Raw genomic sequence first — 26,124 nt, forward strand, 5'->3', positions numbered from 1 at the left:
TCAAAACATTCATATCCCAAGGTCCACCTTACTGTGTGTGACATCTAGAAAATAATCCTGTCTTTACAGTATAGCAGCTTGGTGTACTGACATCTAATATAAAATGTTCTGAATCATTTAAAACAAAAGTCAAAGACCAGAATTCATGCTTGGACTGATGCTTTTCTTTTGTGGAGTCAATACTACAAGGACTGTATGTGTGCATGTAAGTGCACGGACATCATACTGTTGTGCAAAGGTGGAGGCAGGTGGAACCCTGATGAAAGTTTGTCCTAAGGTGAATAATGAGTGTTTTCTGTGAAGCTGTAAAGTTCTATCAGCAAGTAAAACACAGAAAGAGAAAAAAAAGAGATGCTAATCTAGAAATAAAGCACTTCAGAAATCCTCTTTTCATCTTCACGATGGAACATCGGACCCGGAGCGTGGCCTGCAGTTCTCATCCTTAATGGATTGAGATAATGGCTGGACAAATTGTTCCCAGGCACTGTCTTCACTCTGCCCCACTGAGTTCAGGGATCCGGGGAGTAAAATAATCCGATTTTTCCTTCCTTTATCTCCCAGACTCCAGAGAAGAAGCGAGGGGGCTTTGAAATGCCATGTCTACTTGTCACGACCCCTTTTGTGTACCCTCCGCCCATCCGTGGACCAGGCTTTAGACGCCATCCCTTTTCCAAGGGCTCACTGTCACGGCCTCAAATAAACCTGCTGGAAGTGCCAGCCCTGTTTTCCATTTTCCTGTCTTTCTTTTTTTCCTCTTTCTTTCTTCCCCAGTGTTTATCAGACTCTGGCCTCTCCCAAAATGAGGAGTCTCTCATGGTTAAGTGGTAGAGTTCATGCCGAGGTTCGTGGAAATTCACCAGGTCTCTTACAAACTGTTGTGGTGAGAAAAAGCTTGAGTCTGATCACCGGGATGTGAGCCACGCCAGGCTCCCCTGTGTCAGCAATGAGTATACAATGCGTAATAAGCACTTCTGCTGCGTGCTAAGTTGGTCCGGTCATGACATCCTTAAGCCGAGGGCCGTGCCAGCTCTCCTGTTACAAAGACAAATTGTGCATGCGGAATTTCCTGGAGAGGCTCCGAGACTCCAAAAACGCTCCCCCAGTCTTACCGCCAGGCTCTCTGCGGGGACTTGCACTTGGGAGATTTAGTGCCATAATTTAGTCCTTGCCCTTATCTCATCCAGAGGGAAATCCTATCAAACACTTCCTAAGCCACCTGATTAGCTCAGAGATATGTTTTCATGAGGAATATTCAAGGCTGATGTTGGGGCAGCTTCAGGGAACGATGGTCGTTTGCAAGAATCTGTAACGATAAGATAGAGCCCCACCCTGGCAACCAGCAGTCAAAACAGAGTGAGACAACTTTAAAAGAATTCTGGTCTCTGTTGCGATCTCTGTTTTAACTAGCAACAGGTGAATCCTGGGTAATTGGTTCATGGTGTGTGAACTGAAGCGTTATTTGTTGGGTGATGTTCCATCACAGCAGCAAAATGGAAATATGTATGAGAAGTACCTCACATACAATATTATTGAGATACAAACCTCTGTTTATTTTCAGGTTCATGTTATTATAATACACGTATCCTAATCTGTGCTCAGTGACATGCAGGTGAAGGCTCACTGATGTAAAATGACAGGATGTGGGGGAAAAAAGCATTGCAAATGAAACAAAAAAGTTTTGCCTCCAAAAGGATTGCCTCCATTTCCCTCTGACAATCTATGTAGGAAAAACATAAAACATAAACTCTTCCACAGTTATTCATTCTTGTTTGTTAGGTTTGTTGAGGTCTTTAAATGTACACTAAAATAGCTCATGATATTTTATTATTATAATAAAACAGTGAATCCCAGAGGGGTGACAGGAAGCTAAAGTTGTTTTTTACCCTGAATTATGTGGTATTGGGGGAAAAAACTCCTGTCACCCATCTGTTCCAAAACATGTTTATTTAATATGTTTTTTGAATTTGTACAAAAATTTATTAGTCAGTGGCAGCAGCCTGTAAGTTTGGCTGTCATGGGCAGCTGCCAGGTGTGTCTATGCTACCATCTGAAAATGAAATTTGACAGCTGAACACATACTCGGGTAAATGCTGTCCTGGAGCAACCACAGATTGTGTGCCTTCCTCACTTCATGGTAATTTCTTGTATTTCACTTTCCTGCACAGGTTTCTTTCATTAGAAAGAATAAATCTAACAAACCCTGAAAACCATACCTAATAAACTACTTTTGGATTCAATTATTTGGGTTTCAAACAAGATATGCAGTGCTTCTCAGGTAGAGAGGAGAAAAGTACCTTGAAATTTGATGGTCCACACACATGGGTTTTATGTCTGGCAAGGGTTTTCAAAAAGAAATTCAATGACATGCAACATGACGCATCATGCATACTACCTCACTGCTTGAACTGTGATGTATCCCTCTGGTCCCCAAAATGAGCTTACTCATATTGTGGACTCGGTGAGTCAAGGGGGAATCAAAGTAAATGACCCGTGGATAAAGTACATCACGTCATTCCTCCAGCCTCAGCTCATCAATCTTATATTCCAGTGACAGAATCCTGTTTTTTTCAGAAGATCTGCTTCAAATGGTAATTGGAAAGGATGTTTTCTGTTTTGTTTCAGTGTGAGACTGTTACCACTTCTGGCTCTATGGGTAAATTCCTGTCCAATAATAAGCACATAAAATCTGATGTGTAATCTGATAAACATATATTGCCTTTAGTAAAGCCTTGAAGGAAAATAAATCCTCTACACAAGGTGTGCACTGTTCACAAAGATGAATGTACATCTTCATTCTTCCAGTTCTGCATCATTCATCTCGATCGGCTATGGTCCCCTGATCACAGTGTAGCTCATATGTTTCAGGGCGTGATGAGCTGGCTGCCTCTCACACATGGTGGTATGAGCTATTCATCCCACATCTGATACTGTGGGTGGTCCTTATCGCTCTGAAACGTGATCAAGACCCTTTGTAATTTCGAACTCATTGAGAGATGCCTTATGTGTTGGCCCACAACTGTCTTTACCTCCTTTTAAACTTTCCTCCAACCTTCCCTTGCCTTATAAATCAAGAGCTAAGGGGAAAACTGACAAAGCTAAAGCTTTACTTGTCACAGAGGCTCTCCAAGCTACATGTAATTACTTTGTGTCAAGTTGTCAGGCAATTACACACATGTAAACACTTACCAAATTAGTTACATTTTGGCTTACCAAAATGTTTCTCTGCAAATGACATCTGCTTAGACCCAGACCCCACTTTCTCTAAGGGAAAAATCAAACTTAAACACTTGAAACTAAACAGAAATGCATTTGTTTTTGTGTTTATTCCTAAGTGACTTCATTTCATGTTTCCAGAGCAGCCACAATGTAGCGTAATACGACAAATATTTAAACCCAAAGTACAAAATGTCAGGTTTTAGTGTCTATATAGCCGCTACCATTGGCTTCTTCATAATCTCCCTAATCTTTTTCTTACGGACATCTGACACCAATACTGGGATGAATCCTCCACAGAACAGGAAGATATGCTTATTTCGTCATTGACAGTACACTTTGTACTACATCAACACATCATTCTCATTCCTCAGCTGGCGGAGACAACTAACACTGACGCTACTGCTGTCTTCACCAGCACATTACCAGCAGTAAAGTAAGCTTTGGATATTTCATACTTGGTAAATTTTGCTACTGAGTACATATTTGTTTATTCTACAGTAACTGTGATAAAACAGCACAAAAAAACTAATTGATCAATTGATTATATTTTTGATTTCTTGAAAAGTAATACATATGTAGTCGCACTTTCAATATTAAGTGACCAAATGTTTATGAATTCTCATTATGCACAAATGCTTAATACTACATTATGTCCTTTGAAAAGGTTTTTGTTCTTTCATTAAAAACTGGTGGAATGTGGGAAACCACCCACTCACAAAGAGGTAGTCATGCATGTTCATGTGAAGTGGAAATAAACTCAGAGTCAGTGATTGACAATGTGTGAGTTTATCTACTTAAATTGTTCATTTAACAAGATCCCCACTTTTCGCACAGTTTATTCACTTCAATCCTTCTGTCACTTATGGACCACACCTTAGAGGAAAAGGAATGGATGTATTTGGTGGTGGAGCTGCATCAGATACCTGTGGATACTGTGACTCCATTATGATTTTTGTAAGTAGATAAATATTCATGTGTTGTCATAAATGGAAAGAATAAACCGTAAACAGAAGAGTAAACAGAAGAGACAAAAACAGCTGTGATCAGCATTATTGTAAATAAGCAAAAAGTGTGTTGGTGCATCAAGAGACCTGAAAACCCCTGTGGAGTCAGGAATACTGGGTGTCAAAGGACGCCTTTGTATTGACAGAACAAAAACAAATGATAAACCATTAATGTTGAAGCTGAGGTGATGAGACAGGTACTCCTTTGTGTTGTTGTGTCTGTTAATTCCTACTTCTCCATCTAATCCAGCCAAACAACACACAATGCTTTCTTGACCCTTGAACCATCTTTGTAGGTTGAGTCTGGGCACAAAACTGGATTATCTCCTATAATCAGTGTCCTGGTGGCAAGTGTGACAACATGTATTGGATTGGGCATGTTTGTTGTTCCTCTTTTGTCTCCCATCCTTCTGTATCTAACCTTAAATAATTGCTATTGAAGACTACTCTTTAAATTATGCATATTTCAAATAGTTGGATTTTGTATAAGGTGAGGTTAAAAACATTTCAGCTTTGTTGGATGTGTACTACAAACATTGTTATAAACTCCTAGAGGTCAGTTGTAGAAACACTGTTACATTGTTTGTAGCTGCACCTGCCACCTATTAAATACCTGTTGCACTTTCATCCCATGCTTCTTATTACTGCATGCAACTTAGTATGCTTATTCTCCTTCTGACTGATGCTGGCCTTTTGCAGTCCTAACTTTTCACCCATCCTTTTCTGTTTTAGCTTATCTAACTCTCTTCAGCTTCAGCTCTCCTGTTTTCCTAAACAAACCTCCCCTTTGCTTGTTTTCAAATATAGGGGACATATATGGCTATGTCACCAGTTCTGCTCACTGTGTTCCTTTCTGTATTTTCTTCTTTCCTTGTTTGCCCCTCTTCTTCTTCTATTCCCTCCCTCTCCTACGTCTTTTTTTTTTGGCAATATCATGCAGCAAACCCGTCATCACGGGCCGCTCTCGCCAATCATGACCTGCAATTGGAAATGGATATCCAAATAAAACACAACCTATCATCTTTACATTGTGGCTAATCGGAGTATTGGTGGGGTGTTTCCAATAACACAAGCACAGCTCTGAGTAGCCGCACAAGTTCACTGGGAGGTCGGAGAGACCGCATAGGGAAGGGAGGGGATGAGCAGCACAGAGAAGCAGAGGGCAAAAAAGAGAAAGAGAGAGAAAGTTAGAGGGGGGTAGACAGAAGGACACATATACTGAGCTACATCTTCAAAAGCTGGAGATAATTCTGTAAGTGGTGGTAAGAGCGGCTGGCAGGAACCTTATAACCGCAATGTAACACCAAGGAAACACAGTTCATGGACCTCTGTGTCAATGACCACTCTGCTGTAACTGAGAAGCTCCAGAGCAGCTTTGTAATACTTACCCAGCAGAAACATGCTATGTTTATCATTAATAACCCAAATTGTTTTGTGGGAATTCAGCATAATCAGTCCAGAGTGCAAGCAAAGGTTTTTTCTCTGACATTGAAGTTTAAAGGGTCATGCACTTCAGATTTTTTTCAAGCCCATCTTCATACAATACACACATGCTGTATCTTAGTTGAAAGAGTCACTGTAATCAGTCTTTCTGTCCATGCTATCCATGAAGTTAAAGCATCTGTACTGTAAGAAATGGTGGATACAATGGATATTTGTTGGCTAGTATTCAGCTGCAGGTTTGTTGTCTTGCAGGTTTGTTGCAGTGTCCTGTTCTGGCAATTAACCTACATGTGACTAGTTGGATGTATCCTTCAGCTGCAGCTCAGCAAGGCAACACTGTCTTATCTTGGGAAATAGAGAAAGAGAAAAAAGACTATAGATTTGGAAGATAACCTACCAACTTGATTTATTCCCACTGCTGAAGCCTTATACAGCAGCTCCACTCTTCCACTCTCTGAAGGTGCTCCACACCAGAAAGTGGCACATTAATTTAATTTGCCCTGAATGAATCCACTGATTGCTGTGATTGAATTATTTTTTGCTTAAATTATGCCATTTGTTGTTTGTTGGTGTTACTGGTGGTTTTACAAGGAATAATTACAGTGACCAATCTAACTATAAAGCAAGGAATATCTTGTCTATCTGTCTGTCCTTCGCATATCTCAAGAACTATTCCATCAGATCTACTTCATATCTGACAGATATATTACTGGGGACTCAGGAAAGTTCAGTGTTGATTGTGATTAATGAATGAGTTCTTGAGAAATATATACAAAAATACATCATGAGCAACATGAATTTGCTTCTTCTTCTGTCTGTGAGTGGAAATACAGACAACGCCACTCTACAGCCCACATTGTGGTCAGAAGTGGTATTACATCTGTAGTGATAATGACTTGAAAAGGTTTAAAAGACTCAAGCTCTACTGTTGGAACTGTAAACTGTCAAAAGTTGGCACGTAGGTTCAAGACTTACTGCAGTATGTCTCAGATACCTTTACCCAGAAGTTTAACATTTAAATATTAATAAACGTAAAATAAACAAGTGAACAGTGACCAGCTCAGCTCCGTGTCTGAATGCTGCAGGGGCTATTTGACAGAAACAGCGTCACATCACAGTGGGGCGGGGCTTCTGGGCTCTGACTCAACTTCACACTTGGCGGGTGTACCGCAGAGGACTCGGGGAAGTGCAGTGTTGAGTGTGAAGTTGTTTGGACACGCGTCATGTTTAATTAACTTTGAATAAACAAGCGCAGAGCGAGCTGCTCAGCTCCGTGTCTGGGTGCAGTGAGGGTTGCTTGATACGAACACCGTCACATCACAGCGTAGTGGAGCTACTGGGCTCTCGCTTGTTGAGTGGGACAAAGGTACGCGCCCCGCTTAGTTAAACCACCCGAGAGAGCATATGAGCATACACAGGAGATAGAAACAGAGGCGGAGGCAGTAAAACTAGCAAACACTTTGGCAGCAGAATCAACCGAGGGAAGGCTGTAAACTGCTTCTTCAACCTCAGTTTAGTTACACTGGTGAAGGTTTTGTCTGGATTTAAACCATTTAATTTATTAATTCATTATCGTTTGTCAATTGATACTTATACTAAGCAATTGGCCAAGTTTTGAATGGGCACTGCACTATTTCTTTCAAAATTTCAAGCAGGTTTAGCTACTTATGGTTTGGAATTTAAAAGTTGAAATGTGACCATTTACACTTTATCCATACTGTATGTGTGTGTGTGTGTGTGTGTGTGTGTGTGTGTGTGTGTGTGTGTGTGTGTGTGTGGGAGTGAGAGAGAGAAAGACAAAGAGAGATACATGGTGACATTGTGACATGTTTTAACCAAGTACTGATCAGAGACTATTAAGTTACCTGTGTCTTTTCACTGAAAGACAGATTCTCTCTCTCTCTTGCTGTGATGGAGGTTGCCTGTTTGTTTTTGAGAGTGCGTCGCCCGTATGGCTGTCTTCCCACTCATGCAGGTAGCCCTGAGGGAGAGAGAATGGAGCTCTTTGACAGGAGTGGAGGGGGAAGAAGGGTTACATTGCAACCACCATCTACTCTCTCTGCCCTGGCTCATTCTGTAATGAAATGGCCTGTGTCATGGAGGCCTTGTCCAAACAATGGGCCTATTCAACCTGGAGAGGAGTCTCTGTCAGGACTAGGCTGAATACGATACCTCTGATTCAACGCTGCGGTCCCTGTTCCTTTCGATCTTACTATTTTTTACTCTCTGTACTGTAGCTTTTACCAAATCCTCCTCATCTCCCTCTGTCTCTTTCACTTTTTCACTCTAATTCTTTTCTTTCTATCTCTCTTTTCTCTTTTTTTTTTTTGGCCTAAAGAAACAAATATGTAAAAAAAGGTTACACAAAGATCTCAAAACACAAAGACCACAAATCAGTGTGCACATGTCCAGGTGAACATCATCCCAGTTTCCAGTAAGGCCATTTAGATATATGTATTTGTATTATAATTGATGTTATCAAAAGGTGTTTGGTTTCTCTTTTGTTTTGAACTCTTTGGGTGTTGAATTGGTTTCAGTTTCCTGAAATTTCCCAGTCCAAATTATAGCTATTATACACTTTTAAACTAGCTTTAAAAAAGGACTGAGTCATACCACTGTAGGATAAATTTGTAGATGGACTGAGGTGCAATTCTTCAGCGATGAATAGTGCGAGATTGAATGATATTTCTGGAATGTCTAAAGGTTTAGCACACTCACCTTCTGTCTTTGTCATCAATTTCTTTAACAGCAATTTGAAATGATGGCCAGTTTGATTTTCACTTTTACGACTCTGACTCACTCACCACTATCTCTATACGGAAGCCAATTTCTGCCAACACATTATCAAAAGCAAGCAATTATTTAAAGTACATGGTGGGATTTTTGACAAAGTTATGTTTACATTCACTGTTTCCCACCAAAACACAGCCTGTGTATCCTTGAGGGCTAGCAAATAAATATTGAATGCGTTTCTTTCCGCATTTGTAGAGCCTGTTAATTTTTGTTGGCGCCTTTCTACATTTCTTGGCTTGTTACTGCCCCCAACTGTTCAATGGAGCAGTGTGAAACCATCTATATGTATTGACTCTCATATATATATATAGGGTAGTTTCTCTGATCTGTCTTTCTTTTCATTTCATGTGTATGTATGTATGTGTATGTGTATGTGTGTGTGTGTGTGTGTGTGTGTGTGTGTGTGTGTGTGTGTGTGTGTGTGTGTGTGTGTGTGTGTGTGTGTGTGTGAGTGAGAGAGCTTTCAGATATGGGTGCCCTTGCCAAGTGGGGTTGCATTCAAAAAAAACCCTCAATTACACAGTCAGGCTCCTGGAGACACTCTGGCTATTTGTTTGGAGAGTTTTATCAGCATGTCAGATGGCCATGAAATGGACTCCTAATTAAATGGCAGTGCTTGGCTTGCTGTGCACCACTTTTGTAAACAGTTAAGAATAAGCAGCCATAAAGCCCTAGAAAGACGGGGATTGAAAGCTGTTAATACGTGGGATAACTTTAGTCAGCTTATATTGGCCTGCTTAAGGTTGTGACTTTTACTTCTAATTTTAGGAAATGCTATGTTTGTAAGTAGGTTGTTATAGTGGAAGGGGAAACATCCAATTAGAGCGAGAAATACAGACTGTAAGTTAACATTTTGTCTAGACTAATAAAGACTTAGTCACCTAATCATGGTGAACCACACTGTCTTTTTTGAACTACATAGAAAGAAATGCCAATGAGTTAGAAGTGTACATCGTGTACATCCATGGTTGCTAGCTAGCAGTCTTCTTTTGCTTTGCCTCTGTTGGTGCACTTCTACATTTCTTGGCTAGTTACTGCCACCAACTGTTGATCAGTGGAACAGTGTGAAAACATTGATAAGATTGTGTTTATCATATCACCCGTGTGCATGCATCTTGCCAGTAAACTCGGCTTGAAACTCACTGCAGTCCAGAGTAGCTGCAGATCCAGTAGCTTTGTCTGTGTACCTCATGCCATTTATTCCTCTATTCATGCACATGTTGAGCATATTAAAATCTGTCACTTTTTTGCATGCAATGGCTCTCTACCATTTGTCTGAGCAAGAGATACTTGGGCCCACTCTTAAAAAGCACCGCTCTTTAGTGTTAGTTGTGGTGGAAAAGTCCACAGGGCACCTTTGAGCGTTTTTTCCCTCATTATTATGACATATTGAGTATAATTCGATTAACAGTCCACCTTAGCAACTATGTGGCAGATCAACTTTTGACAATCACAGTATCCAGCCCATGTATAAAGGGTCATGGCAGAAGACCCTGAGAGTTTTTCCAGACAATGGTTAAATTCATGACTTTAACAGTTAAAAGAAAACTTTGGCTAACACTTATCCCACGTCAGAGGACATTTGGAGATTGAGTTTCTTCCACAAACATGGTGCACAAACCTCCAATGAGAAAAACAGAAGCAGAAACTAAAGTTCTCAAAAATTGAATCAGCTGGGTGGCTCTGTATGCTCCAATGGATCCTGTAGATTCTAGCAAAATGTATAAATGTATACATGTTGACTCTCATATATAAAGAGTAGTTTCTCTGACCTCTGTCTTTCTTCCCATGTGTACGCATGCGTGTGTGCGTGTGTGTGTATGAGCGAGAGAGAGAGAGAGAGAGAGAGAGAGAGAGAGAGAGAGAGAGAGAGAGAGAGAGAGAGAGAGAGAGAGAGAGAGAGAGAGAGAGAGAGAGAGAGAGAGAGAGAGAGAGAGAGAGAGAGAGAGAGAGAGAGAGAGAGAGAGAGAGAGAGAGAGAGAGAGAGAGAGTTTTCAGATATGGGTGCCCTTGCCAAGTGGGGTTGCATTCAAAAAACCCTCAATTACACAGTCAGGCTCCTGGAGACACTCTGGCTATTTGTTTGGAGAGTTTTATCAGCATGTCAGACGGCCATGAAATGGACTCCTAATTAAATGGCAGTTCTTGGCTTGCTATGCACCACTTTTGTAAACAGTTGAGAATAAGCAGCCATAAAGTCTTCGAAAGACGGGGATTGAAAGCTGTTAATACGTGGCTGTAGGATAACTTTAGTCAGCTTATATTAGCCTGCTTAAATTCGTGACTTTTACTTCTAATTTTAGGAAATGCTGTTTGTGAGTATTTTCTTATATTGAAGAAGGGGAAACATCCAATTAGAATGAAAAAATAGAGTCCTTACTGTAAGTTAACATTTTGTCCACAGTATAAAGATCAAGTCACCTAATCATGGTGAACCGCACCGTCTTTTTTGCTGCATTTGCACAGAAAGGAATGCCTTGTGTTGTATGAATAAAATGAGCTTGAGGTAAATTGTTAAAACCGCTTCCTAATCTCCAAGTCAAGGATACCATTGTATATCTGCTGCAGTTGGTGTAATGCAAAACCTGGATTGCCATGAACATGATAGAGCTCTTTAACAGGGTTAAACACATAGCGCAAAGATACAGCGAGCTGCAACAGCGCAATCTGATCCCAAATTGTACGGAGAAAGGTCAACTGTGCACCTGTCATTATGGAGAAGGGTGGTGGTAGGGTGACCGAAGCAACTCCATCCCCTCCGTGCATCAAAACCCATCTATCAGCAGATATTATCTCAGATGACAAACTGAGGTAAATGGGCTTGACTAAAAAATAATGGATTACTGGACTAGTACACAGCACCAATAGTGTTCTGAAGAGGGCAGTGATAGCTTTACAATACATTTACAGTATGGCTGACCCTATGGGAGACTTACGAGGAAAATATTACTTGGTTCACTATCATACAGGCCTTCTCTGCTTCCTATTACTGCAAGTGCAACATTCACATTAGCTCATAAAGTCTACCTTGGCTAAAGCAATTCATTACATTTTCCAACATGATTTTTTTTAACAACCACTAAAAAAAAAAAAAAAAAAAATCAAAACAGATCAGCTGAGGACGTTTCTATAAAACCCCACATTACCCTCAATCAACAATGCCTTACAAATCTTTCTACACAATAGTTTTTCATGTCAAGGAGCAATCATGGTCATGGCAAATAAATGATGGTTAATGTAGGGTTAGGGTAAGGGAAAGATCTGCTTCCTGTTAATAATAAGGAAAGTTTTATTTGCAGGTCCGTGACTCCAGTCTTAAGCAGTAAAGTCAGAAATGTTACATATTACATTACATACCATACATTACTTCCTCTGCACTTGATGTAAATTGTGAAGTGTGGAATCATCCAGTATACTGTAATTCAACTTTTTACTTTAGAGTATTTTATTATTCTTGAAGAGCATTAAGAATGTGTTTAGCAGTAAGTAAGTCTTCTGCCAACATGAAATATTTTATTTTAACCACTAAATTCTTGAATTTATTGGGATGAGTTAACTGCCTCATAATTAAGGACGTACCCCGTAACACTACATCACAGGAGGTGAAAGCATTCCACAGTTATGGATTTAAAAAAAGTGAGATATACAGTAAACCATGTGCTGACAGGAATGTATTGGTTTCTCCTTATCATTGTTATTTCCCAGAATTCCTCATGATTTTTGCAGATCATGTGTCCGTATGTTTAGAAAACCCCTTTTTAGTGCTAACACTTTTGGTTTTTGTTTGTAGACAGTTTTGTTTCTTGTAACAACATTCCCTCCATTGAGCAACAATTCCTTATGCCAGCAGTTGTGGCTCCAGGGAGGAAGACAAATTGACACCAGCACAACAGCTCATTAAGCTTGTCACTTCAATTACAGACATAAAGTGATAAAGATGATGAGAGATCATGTTCATACAAGCCACACATGTGATCATTATATTTCATAACTTCTTTTCTGAATAAAAACAACAACAACCAATTTAAACCTAAAGTAATATTTCCCTTTTTTAAATTGACATCTATTCAATGTTATATCCTCTATATATATTACATGGTGGCCTGAATTACATTAAGACATTGTTAAGTAATGTTTAAAATGTCTTGAAATATATTATTAAGAGTCATTATGAAATCAAGGCACATTGCTGTATGAGCCTTACATCACAGTGTCTGGGTAGCCCATGAGTGCCTGGTCTCCTAAAGGACTAAATAGTAGCACTCTGGGGATCCTCGTCCTAGTGAAGGATTCCAGGTGCATTGAGGTTAAGTTACACTGCAGCTGCCCAGCTGAAAAAACACAAGCTAATACAAATGGCCAGAGAGGAGCTCTTAGTTGACTATTGTCTCCTGGCTTACCTTCTGTCAAGTCAGTTTATGCAGTGTATTGATGCATATACCACAAGTACAAGTCTGTATTGCATAGGCACACTAAAGCATGAGCAACATTCATGACTAATCTACAATAGTTCATCACTAAATGATGCCATATCAATGACACAAAAGGTCAGTTGCTACTTTTTAATGCATTTTCATTTTTTACATTTGGATTATGGTTGATCTTAATCTCTGTCATTCATGCGTTTCATTTTAAAAATGAGCATCTATGCCAGAAAACTTAATACAGGAGTGTGCTCATGTAATAACCGAGGAGATACCTATACAATGAGTTTGCTATGTGCCACTAGAAATGTGCTACATCACGTGTTAATCCCTTGCAAACACCACCCAGGCAAGAATAGTATGCAGACTTCAAGACAATGCAATATCCCTGCAGGTGTGGATTCAGGTGTGCTCAATGTTTAATCACTGTCTAAACAGCAATACGCAATAAAAACTCAAAAAAAAAAAAACTTTTTATGGGAAGTGCGTAATGTTTTACCTCGCTGAACCCTCTGACCTCAGGCTTAGGAATAGCTGATTTGCTGATCAAACACAATACTGGTTTCATTTGAAAGTCAGTCAGCAGTCCTCACTGAGTCATGCATGCATGTGAGCTCACACGTATACACCCATGGATGCACACTGACCTAAACACACACACACACACACACACACACACATATTCAAACAAGAGAGCTTAGGGGAGATTTGTGATCTTGTAAAAACACATCGAGAGACGAATAGCTCAGACTAGTTGCACTTGTCAAACATCACCTGCAGCATGGGACTTTCAAGTTTTGCAGGCGAGAGAGAAACGGAGAGCGAGACAAAGAGAGAGAGAGAGACAGAGAGAGAGAGAGAGAGAGAGAGAGAGAGAGAGAGAGAGAGAGAGAGAGAGAGAGAGAGAGAGAGAGAGAGAGAGAGAGAGAGAGAGAGAGAGAGAGAGAGAGAGAGAGAGAGAGAGAGAGAGAGAGAGAGTGTGACTGTCAATATTAGGCAGGCATTAACAAGTTGTGATGTAGTGCTTTCCTGGCATAGTGGGGTGAATATTGTATGAAGCTCTTGGGTAGAGATTATACATGTCAAAACATTTGTAAGTGAGGTTTTTAATAATTAGAAGCTTTCTATGAGGGTCACTTCAAAATACATGACCGTTGTTTATTTTTAATGTAATTATCCTCCCAACCATGAGTGCATGTTATTGGTATCACAATCCAATAGGTATCCAGTCTCAAAAACCTGGCTGTGTCCAATGCTTAGGTCAATATTTAACATTTAAATTGATAGAGATTTTTTTTTTACACACAGAAACAATAGGAGACTTTAGAAAGTGGACAGAGTTTGCTTATCTTTTTATCTTATCTTCGTCAGATTTCGTCATCGCAAAGCAGCAGATATCCATCTCACGATATAAAAACACCTCTGATAGATTGGTGCCTTTATCTTGGAGTATATTCCAAACTCATCACATAAAGCTGGTTTGGCACTGACATAATCCTGTCTGTCCCCAGGTGAGAGAGAATACACCAGCTTAAAGCCGCTGTTGGGACGGGCGCCAACAAAACGTCCATCTTTATTTCGGAGGGCTGGCTTCTGCCTCTTGGCGTGCACGCTCACTCTGTGACTGACAATATGAATTCAGCCAAGTAACAGCCCCAGGCACATTGTAACTATAGCCGTGTAGTGATTTGCGCCATACCCAACATATTAATCTTCCTCTGCTCTTTTCCTAAATGTCTCCTTCTTACAGGCTCACACCCACACATATACCACAAACACAAGCGCTGCGTTCCCTCCTTTGCTCTCTCGTACTGTGTGTCGGCAAAGACTGGAGGTTAATGTCTACATTTATGAAGTATACCGTCACCAGCTGTTATGGCTGAAATCATCACACCTCAGTGAATGCGACTTAAACACTATGGTGTATTTTATAAAATTTTGTATAGTATAAATAAGTCTGGCTTTATTGCTCACAGCTCTTGTGCAGTATGAGGAGGGGGGGGGGGGGGTCAGTTTAGTCTGTGAGTGGTGCCGTTGTGCTTTTTTCGCACGATCTGATGGAAACTTCAGTAAAATGGTCTACTGTGTCTTTTTTTTGTTTAAATGGAAAAAGTTCTTGTTTTTAAATAGTTATTATAATTATAAATACTTTGGCAGCTGGTTTAGTCATGCTATCCTAGCTATACTCTGATCTCAGTGATGGAATCTTAACTGCTGTCTTACTTCTTACAGAATAACACTAACAAACTAACTAGCCAACTAACTAACTAACTAACTCAAATATTGTTAGAAACAATTATGAAACACCTTGACACTGGTAAGGACATTCTCCTATTGGCAAAGCGCAAATTCATGCCTCTGGTCTACAGAACTACTAATATGGCGCTTTTTCACTACACAGTTCCAGCATTACTCGGCTCGACTTGACACTGTTCCAGGAACGACCTTTTCCATTAAAAAAAGGTACCTACTCAACTTGGGCGAGTCGTCATAGCAACGGCTCCGCGAAACTGCCGTGACTGTTAAATACGCGACACAAACACATAAACAATGGAGGACATGGAGGCGATGGTGTACTTGCTGCTGTATGTGGCTTTCTGTCACACACAAAGCAACAAAATTGAGCCGTATGGCTGTAACCCTGTTGCCGGTATTTAAAAATACCGGGTTTGATTCTTGTGTGGGACGGCTCATGACTCTTCCAGCGACAACTCTTCTGACCAATCAGCGGCCAGCAGTCTGTTGACGTCACATTTAGTATCGGCTCGGCTCGCTTGGAACCTCAGCAGAGCAGGTACTAAAAAAGTAGCAGGTACCAGGTACTATCCCTAGTGGAAACGCAAAAAAAAACAAGTCAAGTTGAGTCGAGTCGTGCTGGAACTGTGTAGTGGAAAAGCGCCAATAATATAATTTCAGCGGCTGTGTTAATATTTATACAGTCAGTTCCTTTATCCAGTATGTGTGATAGATGGTGGATTCACAGAGTCCAGCTGATCAATACAAAGCTTCTTGCAGACACTATTGGGTCAAATATGGCCGACTGGTCCATATCAAGCAAAGTTAAGACTGATATCTGACCTGCGGCGCTCCCTGCTTGCGGTGACTCCATCTGACTGACTGACTGCACTGTTGGCTACTGAATGAAAACACTGACTACACTGTTGGCTACTCCCAGCTTGTAAAAAGTCAGAACACTGTCTCTGTGACGCGTTGCTGTCATGATTAATTACCGCAACGTGAATGTACAATGTCACGATCAATTAGTCATTGTTACCTGAGCTGAATCAGATCCTGACGTAACTTGCTTCCCCGTCAACGTAGATATGCGATGATGGAAATAGTTGTGTAACGCCTCTGCTTTTTCCTCTGATGGTTCTTGTTATCAAACCACTTCCACACAAATGAAGGACTTTTTAGATTTTTTTTTATCAATCTATGGGAAGACTGACCTCTTTAGATCACTGCAGAATCTAATACATCACTTTTCACTTTTTACAACAGCATACCACATATTTTTTCTGGCCATTTAAAGTGTGGAATGCATGTTCATGAGTAACTTTTTCATCATTTTATAAACAGTATAACAATTAAAACAATAATTGATGAAATTATACAACAGTAGAGTGAGTTAACACATTACTTTGAATAAGGAATTTTATGTAATTTGTCACTTTCTGTGAGTATAAAACTAATGGCTTACTTTTAAAACACTTTCATCACAGGTTAAAGTCCAGTTTATGAGCTTGAATGCTATTCCTCTCTTTTATCTAAGAGTACAAAGCAGGTTCAGCTGATGAAAAGCCTCTCTGAAGTTGATCCATGTATTGACAGACGGCAGAGCCCGTGTTATTTTTTGTCACTGCTCTTGGTACACAGTGAGTATTTCCTTGCACTGTGCTGCTCTAGCCTTATTTAGGGTGATATAATAATCACTACAGTGCAACTTTACATGGGTAGAACATGTAAAAGGCATACTGTATGATATGCCATATGAAATGTGTCTTATACATAATCAACTAATTCACACATGAACAGATTATATCAAATATGTGCTCCTCTTTCTCAAGGGAAAAAAAAATACATCTGCCAAATCAATAAATGTGTTATATATTTAGTGATGGGTTAGAAGAATCCAATTATTAATTCATGAGAATCCTGCACAAAGTTTAATAATTATTTTCAGTCGAACAAAACATGTGTTGAAAATTATTTTAATTGAGTGGAACTGATCTTGCGTGCCAGCTGTTTGGTAGAGTGGTACTGATTATGGAAAGAGATGTAATATCAGTTTTCAAAAAGAAACTTCCTCTGTACAGCTGTGTTTGCTTCCTCTCTGTTGAGCTGTCATTGTCAGAGCCTCAGATACTGACTGTGCTAACTGCAAATAAAATAAAAAACTAAAAAGGTAATTTTGTCCATTATTGAATTTGTGTGTGGATGTGGATGAAGGGGTTGAAACAGCTTATCTGGAAGTCATTTTTTTAGGTGAATTAATAGTAATATCTTTTGTTTCTTATTCTTCTCAGCTCTGTTTGAGGGGATCTTGTTTGAGATGTGGTGCTTCCAATCTTTTCTCAATCTATGACTTGTCTTGACAAAAACTTGAACAGAAACATCACTGTTGTCTGAACAGAGTGAAAGTAATCATGATCCCTTTGTGATGTTTCCCAGAAATCTCTCACTTCCATGGGAGGAGTACCTTACTTTTTAAAGTTTCATAAAGCTTTAAGTGGGTTTGTACTGTTTGTGCAGTGTACAGTCTGTACACTGAACTTTCTGTAACGGCCAAAGATAGCAAATTAGCAAAGGTTGTTGATACTTGGCTCACGACACGTCTATCATCCACCTAACAACCGTCCAACCTTTTCAGAGGCCTCTGAAATTCACATCACCCGAGGCAGTATCTGTCATACCAGTGTAGAGTCTGTCATTAACTAACATCAATTTGGCATGAAATAGCAATTTTGAAATCAAACGTCTACTCAGCGTTATGCAGGCTTAAAAAAAGGACAGGTTCAACATTTTTCAAGGTCAAGTGCCAGGTTTTGTTCACTGTAATCATTCCTCCTGTTCATACTGACCATTAGAAGATCCACTCCTGATCATTTCAGTGTAAATGACATGAAACCTTATTTTATGCAAAACAGTGTATTCAAAGGTTTATCTGAAGCAACCAGCCATCTGTATTAGTCAAGTAAAGTGGATATCTTTTAAAGTTAGTTACTTTTTAAAACAAAATTTCTTCTTCTTGTTTCCCTGGCCAGTGTTTCCATGTTGAACTGAAGGGAAAGCATCACATTTTGCATTTAAATAGAGTCACTTCAGAAGTTCTCCAAACCTCACGCCTGCTTCAGATTACCTTTTGAATACTTTTTTTTACAGAAACCAAGGACTGCAGATTTTGTCCTGCATCACTTATATTGAAAGCGCATTGGGAAATAATCTTTAACCGGCCAGTATGAACAAGAGGAATGATTAAAGCAAGCAAAACCTGTTTCAATGATCATATTGACACCTGACTTCTATTTTAAGATGCGTTTGCACAACTGTAAACCTATCCTTTAATGTCTCTGTCAGAACGTGGTTACAATCTAGTTAAATGGGCAGTCTCCAAGCATCCCATCCCAGTTTGTCTCTCAGCACAACAGTGACTTTCCAGATGTACCAAACCTTTGACTGTCTGTCATCGGTGGTGGTTACTTTCTGTTTTTTTTATTACTAATAACAATAATAATTGCACATCATGGACACATAAAAGTTAATTATCTGCTCTCACTCTTAATCCTCACTACAACAACCTCTCAGGGGTCATGTTTGGTTGAGATTGGTTTGGTTGGTTGAAGTTACGGTAAAGTATTCATTGAGAGCTGTGTAGCTGAGCCAGAACACACACAGTTCAGCTTGGATAATTTTACTTAAGCTAAACAGTGTCAGACAAATCCATGTCTTGCCTCCAGGTGCACCTTGTGCACTGCATTCCCCGAAACCCACTGGAAGACAGACCAAACAATGACTGACATGTCTCCACTGTTCAACTGCTTTCGGCTGAGTGCGACACCATTGGAGGATATTAATAGAAATACCTGTGGTTGATGACTGATGTCCAATCCACCCCAGCTTATTCTTCTCTGTCATGCACTGCCTCCTCTGTCTGCCATGGGCGCATAGCTGCTGAGGAGATATCTAGGACACAGTTGTAAACACTGAGCTTGTCCTCTTCTTCTCTTCTCTCACTTTAATTGTCGATACTGGAAGAGAAAAGAATGAAGGATGGTTTTTCAGGTGTGTCAACATAGCAGCCTTAAAACAACACATACGCTAAAGCAAGTCAAGCGATGGGCTGTTGTGAAAGATGTAACCATGAAACGGCTTTTTCATGTCTTAAGTACATCTGTGGAGGTGATTCACTAACCAGATAATTATAGTCAGCACGTGGCACAGGAATATCTTTAACTAATCAACCAAAGAATTAACATGAAAGAAACTAAAATATTCAAATCTTTCTTTTTTTTTTGACTGTGGAAAATTTAGACTTCCTAGGGAACATTCCCAGGAAGAAAGGTTTGGGGAATTGGGATGGCAAAGTGCATCACCTTTATATGACACTTTCCCTTTGGGGGGAGTGCCAATATCTGACATTTTCCTATTCTACACATATTGTGTTTCACAGATAAGATGGCATTATTCTATCATTTTATTACTGTCAACAAATCCGACAAAAAGACCAAGAATGTGTTTATATGTCTCTCAGTGCTCTCTTTATGAAATTATTGGCCGGAGGGACGCGTCAATGTGTGTGTGATTGACAGTAACTGACTGCCAGAGTGCCAGTGTTACACTGTACAGAACGAAGACAAAGTAAACAAAATGCTGCACCTCTAAGGCATGGCCAGACTGTGTTGTTAAAGTGATATTGAAGAGCATTGACCTAGCCTCATTGACGTTAGAGGTGCACTTTTCACCTTTTTATTGCTTTGTGCATGATTTGATTTGCTGTATTGAAGTAAGGTCTCCATCTACGTGGATGGATACCTAATGATATTTCATTGAATTAATGCAAAACTAGGAGGCACCATCATGAAATCAAACATTTATAAAAATCAATTGCTCCCCTTTTTTCTCAAAGGAGTGATTTACTGAGCAGACATGTATATGCGCTGTAATAAAAACAAAAATATCTAATTCAATCTAATTTCTGTTGGACTTTTAAGAACAGTGGAAGACTATTTAAAGTCAGTCTGGAAGTCAATATAGTAAATTTTATAGGACTGATAAGTAGCAGGCACTATATGAGCTTGCTTCATGGTGCAACTCTCTTTTTCAAAGTAAACCAAATGCCAATAATAATTATTTGCAGCAGCTACTTGATCCAGGCCCTGAAAATAACTTTCCAGTGTAAGGAAAGAAAATGTCATCACCTACATTTACTGCATTACATGGTGATTTGCTTTGTTCAGCATTAAACTACAGTATTACAGTATCGGCCACTGTTAGTTGAAACTTACTGAACGTATATAAGCTTGGTATTAGTAACAGATAAAGAAATAGCTAACTATTAGCAAAGAGAGAAAATTACCGTCCTGTCCACAGCAGGTCTTTAACAACAGCAACACCACCAACAACTCTAGTTAAAGCTTTTGCCATCCAAAATGTTTCTGCTCCCACTTAACAACATTCCACAGGGAACATTCCTCATCATCCACATACCTAATGATAATAGCTTATTATTACAGACATATAAAGACACTAATGATCTGTCAAGAAGTAGACAGACATGCAATTAAATATGTTACTGCAGGCACAGCAGACAGTGTGGTCATGGCCTGGGGGTAATCCAGTCTCCAAGGGGGTGCTGCTGTTTCTTCCCACTGACCCGTCTCAGTGGTTGGCCTCTAAATACCGCCATGGTAACAAGTTGGTTAATGGGGAACATAATAAATTCTGGTTTGAGGATAGATAGAAGGAAGTCAAAAAGTCATTGATAACAGAACAGAGAACAAGGAAGTAGGCAATTAATGTTAAAAGGGCTGATGCTAAACTGGATGGCTGGCTTCAATTTGGATGAAGAAGCCGCTGAATGAGTATGAATGAGTTGGAAATGTAGGAAAAGGGTGGGTCAAATTAGGGAAATCTCAATCAGCTGTGCTGAATATTTTCAAGAATTATTGAATGAGATTAAAACATTTAATAAAACCCTTAATGTATGAAAGATGTGGAACATTTTTAGGTTTGAATGAAGTATGAATCAGTTGATAAGAGTTGGCGATGCATTAAAAAGCAGCTGCAGCAGTACGAATAGATGGAGCACCAGGGAAGGGAAGAGGGATCCAAAATGTTGAGAAAGCAATAAAATATGTTCAAATTGAAGCTTCAGAGCAAGGACTTAAAATAACTGACATGCACTGAGATGAAGCTAAAGTTTCCATTAATATCTGTTAAAATAAAATTGTTGATACTTGAGTGAAAACCAAAACAACCCCCCCCCCCCCCCCCCCCTTCCTTCATGCTCCTTCTGGGGCTCCACCCTGAAGTTCATGGCAGCGCATTGTCACGGTAACGGAGGTAACCACTATGCTGGCGTCCCGCCACGAAAGAATTACGTCCGCCACGAATAGATTTTTCGGCTTTTGGCTCGCTGGACCTCGCTCATAAAAGCATAATAACGGGACTCTGTCTGTGAATGTAGCTTGTCGTTACAATTCCGGGGCAGTAGGTGGCGGCAATAAAACCAAAGAAGACGCACTTAATTCACCTGGTCGGCCAGAAGAAGAAGAAGACGAAGAAGAAGATAGACAGACAGACAGACAGACAGACAGACATACATACATATGTCTTTGCTAGAGGCTATCTGCTGGTGTGTGGTGTGTATGAAACAGGAGGAGTTCACGGACGTAAACAAAACAGTCACGTGTCCCACAGATGCACGTGTAGGTCAGGAAGTGACGTGAAAGGGAAACGTATATGGTTTGTTCCGTGTCTGTTTCCTTACGTGTTGGACTAAATACATGGACATATTGAGGAAAATATTTCGGTTTTATGGAAACGGATTACATATTTCACCAGAATGGATACTTGGTGAGCTGTACAGAAAGTCCTGAGTCATAAGATGATCGTTGTGGATAAAGAGAAGACTTTGAAGGTATGTAGGCATTATAGCTTTTCTTACTTAGCTGAGTGGCTAGCCGAGCTAACCGCTAATACTATTACAGCTGTGAGCAACCATATAATTCATGAGTGGTCTTGAATGAATCGGGAGAATCTAAGATTTCTAACAATGTATGGCATGAATATATATGTTTAAGGGTTGATGTTTAAAACATTCAGAAGAACGTGTCGCTACCTCCCAACTTCCGGTCCGTCCCGTTAGCGGAACAGCGTGTTTTAAGTGTCTGCAGTTCCGATCCTTCATGTTGGCTGAAACAGACAAGTCACCCTCAAATATGCTGAAAACCATGTTGAAGTTTGGCCTGCAGTTAGTCTTCCCTAATGTGTATGTGGCTTTGAGGGTGTTCCTTACGTTGCCGGTGACAAACTGTGGGGGGGGGGAGCGATCATTTTCTCATTTGGGGAGAATCAAAAATGAGCTGAGGACCACACCACCACAAATAGATGCCTGTCCTGTGGGAAACACTGCATAGGCACCTCATTAATTTATCATATCAGAAAAACAAACAGTTTGACTAATAATCTGAAAGTTTAAGGCAACTTGGTAAATTTGTGTTAAAATAGTAGCGGCAGAATTTAGCTTTTGAATATTATCTCCTTAATTTAAAGCTGCACTGATCAATATTTTATTTAGCAATGGATCAAAGAATTATCATTTGACTCTGCAGTTTGGTCTGAGTTTTACAGAGCATTTTAGTGCATGTTTAAAAATTGTTTTGGTTTTCCAGTGTTTAAAGTCTGCTCTCATCAACCGTGGTTCCAGCAGCAGCAGGCAGCTATTTCCAGAAAAAAAAGGAGCTCCGATAAACCCATTGTACACTACACCCAAACCCAAACAACAGGCAGTTAGTGAGTAGCTGGTAAACACACAAGAAGGAGCATCTAAGGGCCACATATTTTTCTCATGAGCTGGTGGAAACCAAAATAGAGCAAAAAGGAGAGTGAATATTTAACTTACATTTGACAGTTTGGTTGAAAAATGACTCCAAATAAATGCTGATGTTATTCTGCTGACTGGGTAAAAAATGTAAACTTTTGCTATCATGTTTACTATATAAGGTAAAAGGTGATAAAATATGAATGGTGTGTTCACAGCTTGTTTTCATTTCCACCGACTGGCCAAAAATGTGTTAGCAGCTGCTTATTTGTGCATCCAACAGATATGAGCTTTAATTTGGAGTTCTGTTCATCCAACAAAATGTAAGTGCACTATTCCCTCTCACTTTACTTGCTCCCCACCAGCTGTTAAAGGGTGATATCTGGATATCTAGCAGCTAAATGCTCCATTATGTTCACCAGCTAGTTGGCTAAGACAGTTGGCTAGCTGTCTGCTGTTTGATGCTGGGCAGGTAGACAGTATTAGAGCTTGTTTGCTTGTGTCTGCAAATGATGCTGATGAGAGTGGTGAGAGTGAACCAAAATAGCAAGTTATGTTCCAGCAATACAAAACAATGAGTTATAGACAATAAAGAAGCCCAGTAGAGCTGAGGGGAGCTGCAGAGTCTGGTGATAATTCTCTACTGGCTCTTTATTATGAGTGACCCCTTTCACAAACTCATACTTTTCTGATCCATTGTTCTTATAAAAATATTGATTACAGCAGCTTTATGATGTTGCATTAAAATTGCACATGACATGTATAAAAGCCCATGTCTGATCAATTTTAGTTTGATTTTACAGCTTGGATGAAAAATATGATTCCATTGGTCCCAAATATGGGAACTGGACACTTTTATATACCCTAACTGATGATTTAGTCTAACCAGATGGACTGAATACTTACAGATATCATTGAGGGACTGCGATGGGGACTGTTGAACATAAAGCATTTCCAACGAAGTTGCCAGTTTTCATATCTAACTATGATTATATTTTTCCCATAATCTTAACCAAGTGATTTTGGTTGCCTAATATTAAGCATGGCAACAATCCGAAACCACAAAGCTGGACTTTTTTAGAAGCCTCATTGGTCATATGCTTGAAGAGGTCAGTCAGAGTGTTCACTGCTGTTAATAAGATGAGTGTTTTTTCACTTAAAAGAACTTGCAGCTTCAAAAAAAAAATTATAATAACTACAATAAAGGTTAGCTCAGTTATTCTAGCTCTTGGCTTGACCTATTGCCCTCGGCTGTATAACCAGACTAGCTGTGATGTGGCCATTGCTAAGTGACGTCCTTCATAACAGTGCCCTATAAAAACCTGGTCCACAAAGAAACTGAATAGCCACAGTACTTTTTGACAGCACAGGCTTTTGTTATGGTGAGAAAAGTTTAGGATCCCTGAGGATGGAGGCTCTTGGCCACATAGTCAGTGACAGATACACCAGGCCAAAAGGCCAGTGGAGACAGAGACTGCTGAGAATGGGGTGAGAGCTGGAATGAGACAGAGCGATGACAGATTGGGAAATGAGGACATAGGAGAGACAGCATGGAACTGGATTCTCTAAGTCTGAGTGATTGCTCTCTGTAGCATTACAAAACAGAAAAAAAACCTCGCTCACACATGGATTTTTGCAAGATGCACTCGCGGCCTTGGCATCGCATCAGTTACCTTTTTTTTTTTTTCTCATATCAGACTCCCATGCCAAGAGACCCTGTCATGCCCCCAACCTATGAGCACCCACATATATAATTAGCTTAACGACACACCTACTTACCACCCACGTAACAAGAACAAATGATCCAGTATAATTGCACATTGGACAAGTTCAAACAAAGAACCCTGAGTTGAAAATACTGCTTTTCTCATGAGGTAGAACAGTTCTACATCCACAGGGAAGCAAATGTAAAAAAAAAAAAAAAAAAAAGTAGGGAAACCTGCAGACTGGACATACCTAGCCTTCCAGATTCACATAGCAGCAGTGAGGAGACAGAGGACAGGAGTGAAACACATTTAAAGAAAAAAGACCAGGTTTGATTTCTGTAAAAACAAGTCAAATCCAGAGACCAAGGCAGGTAATGGATAAGTGAGTAGCTTAGTAAAGAGAAGAAGGAATAAATGAAACTGGAAGCTGAAAAGGAACAATGTGGCAACACAGATTTACTGATAACAAAAAAAACTAACATCCTTTCCTCCTATTAAATATATGAAAGTGAGAATTACCCATTAAAAGTCATGTGAAGAAATCTATTGCAGGCATAGTTATGAAGAGTTAATATAGAGACTGCACATATAGTAAGGCACATTTTCATTTTAATTGTATGCATTGACTGTATTTTGTATTTATTTAAAAGGGTGACACAAACACACACATACATACATATACACATAACAAAAATATAAAGTACTTCAATGAAAAATGACCCCACCCACCATAAAAATAAATCAAAAACCACAAAAAAAGAGACTTTAACACAATCTATTTTTGCTGGCGGTGCAGTGTTTGCAGTGCTGCAATTAATTAATTTATTCATTTATTTGTTTATTCATATTAAATATTTTAAGAGGCCCACACCATAGAAATACATATAACAAAAAACGAGAGCAAAAAATAGTAAATAATTAGTGCCTTGCCAACCATTGTTTCATCCCCCGTAAAAGCAACACGAAAGCCACCATACAAGTAGATTTTGTAGTAGATTTAGTTGGAAATACAGTAGCTTTATTAGCTATAATAACAGCAATAAAAAGGTTGTGGTGATGCTTCATAGATTGTGTACAAGGCTCAGAAGTTGATATGTTAACTTTTTCAGACATTTAAAAAAAAAACACTGATAATACACTTTTCACTCACACTTTACTTATGTAGGCCAAAATATACTGTTATACTTTGAATCTCTTTTTTAAGTCACTTAAATCACAAAAGACAACCAACTAATCAAACTAACCAATTATATATGCTAATACAGTTCAAGGTCAGACTTGTAATAAATACCCACCAAATGTATTAATCCATAGCTGAAAATAGTGCCCCCCAAAAATCCACTTTCTACTCCTGTTTGAGTAACTTTTGCTAAAAACTGTACTGTCCAGATGTTTTTAGGAAATTACTGAGCATTAAAAAAAAAGAAAATAAATCGTATACAGCATTTGTGACTTAAAAGACTGAAATTGAGTGCCGCAGACAGTTTAGGGAAGTT

Source organism: Scomber japonicus, chromosome 11 (genome assembly GCF_027409825.1).
Source record: "Scomber japonicus isolate fScoJap1 chromosome 11, fScoJap1.pri, whole genome shotgun sequence".
Taxonomy (NCBI): Eukaryota; Metazoa; Chordata; class Actinopteri; order Scombriformes; family Scombridae; genus Scomber; species Scomber japonicus.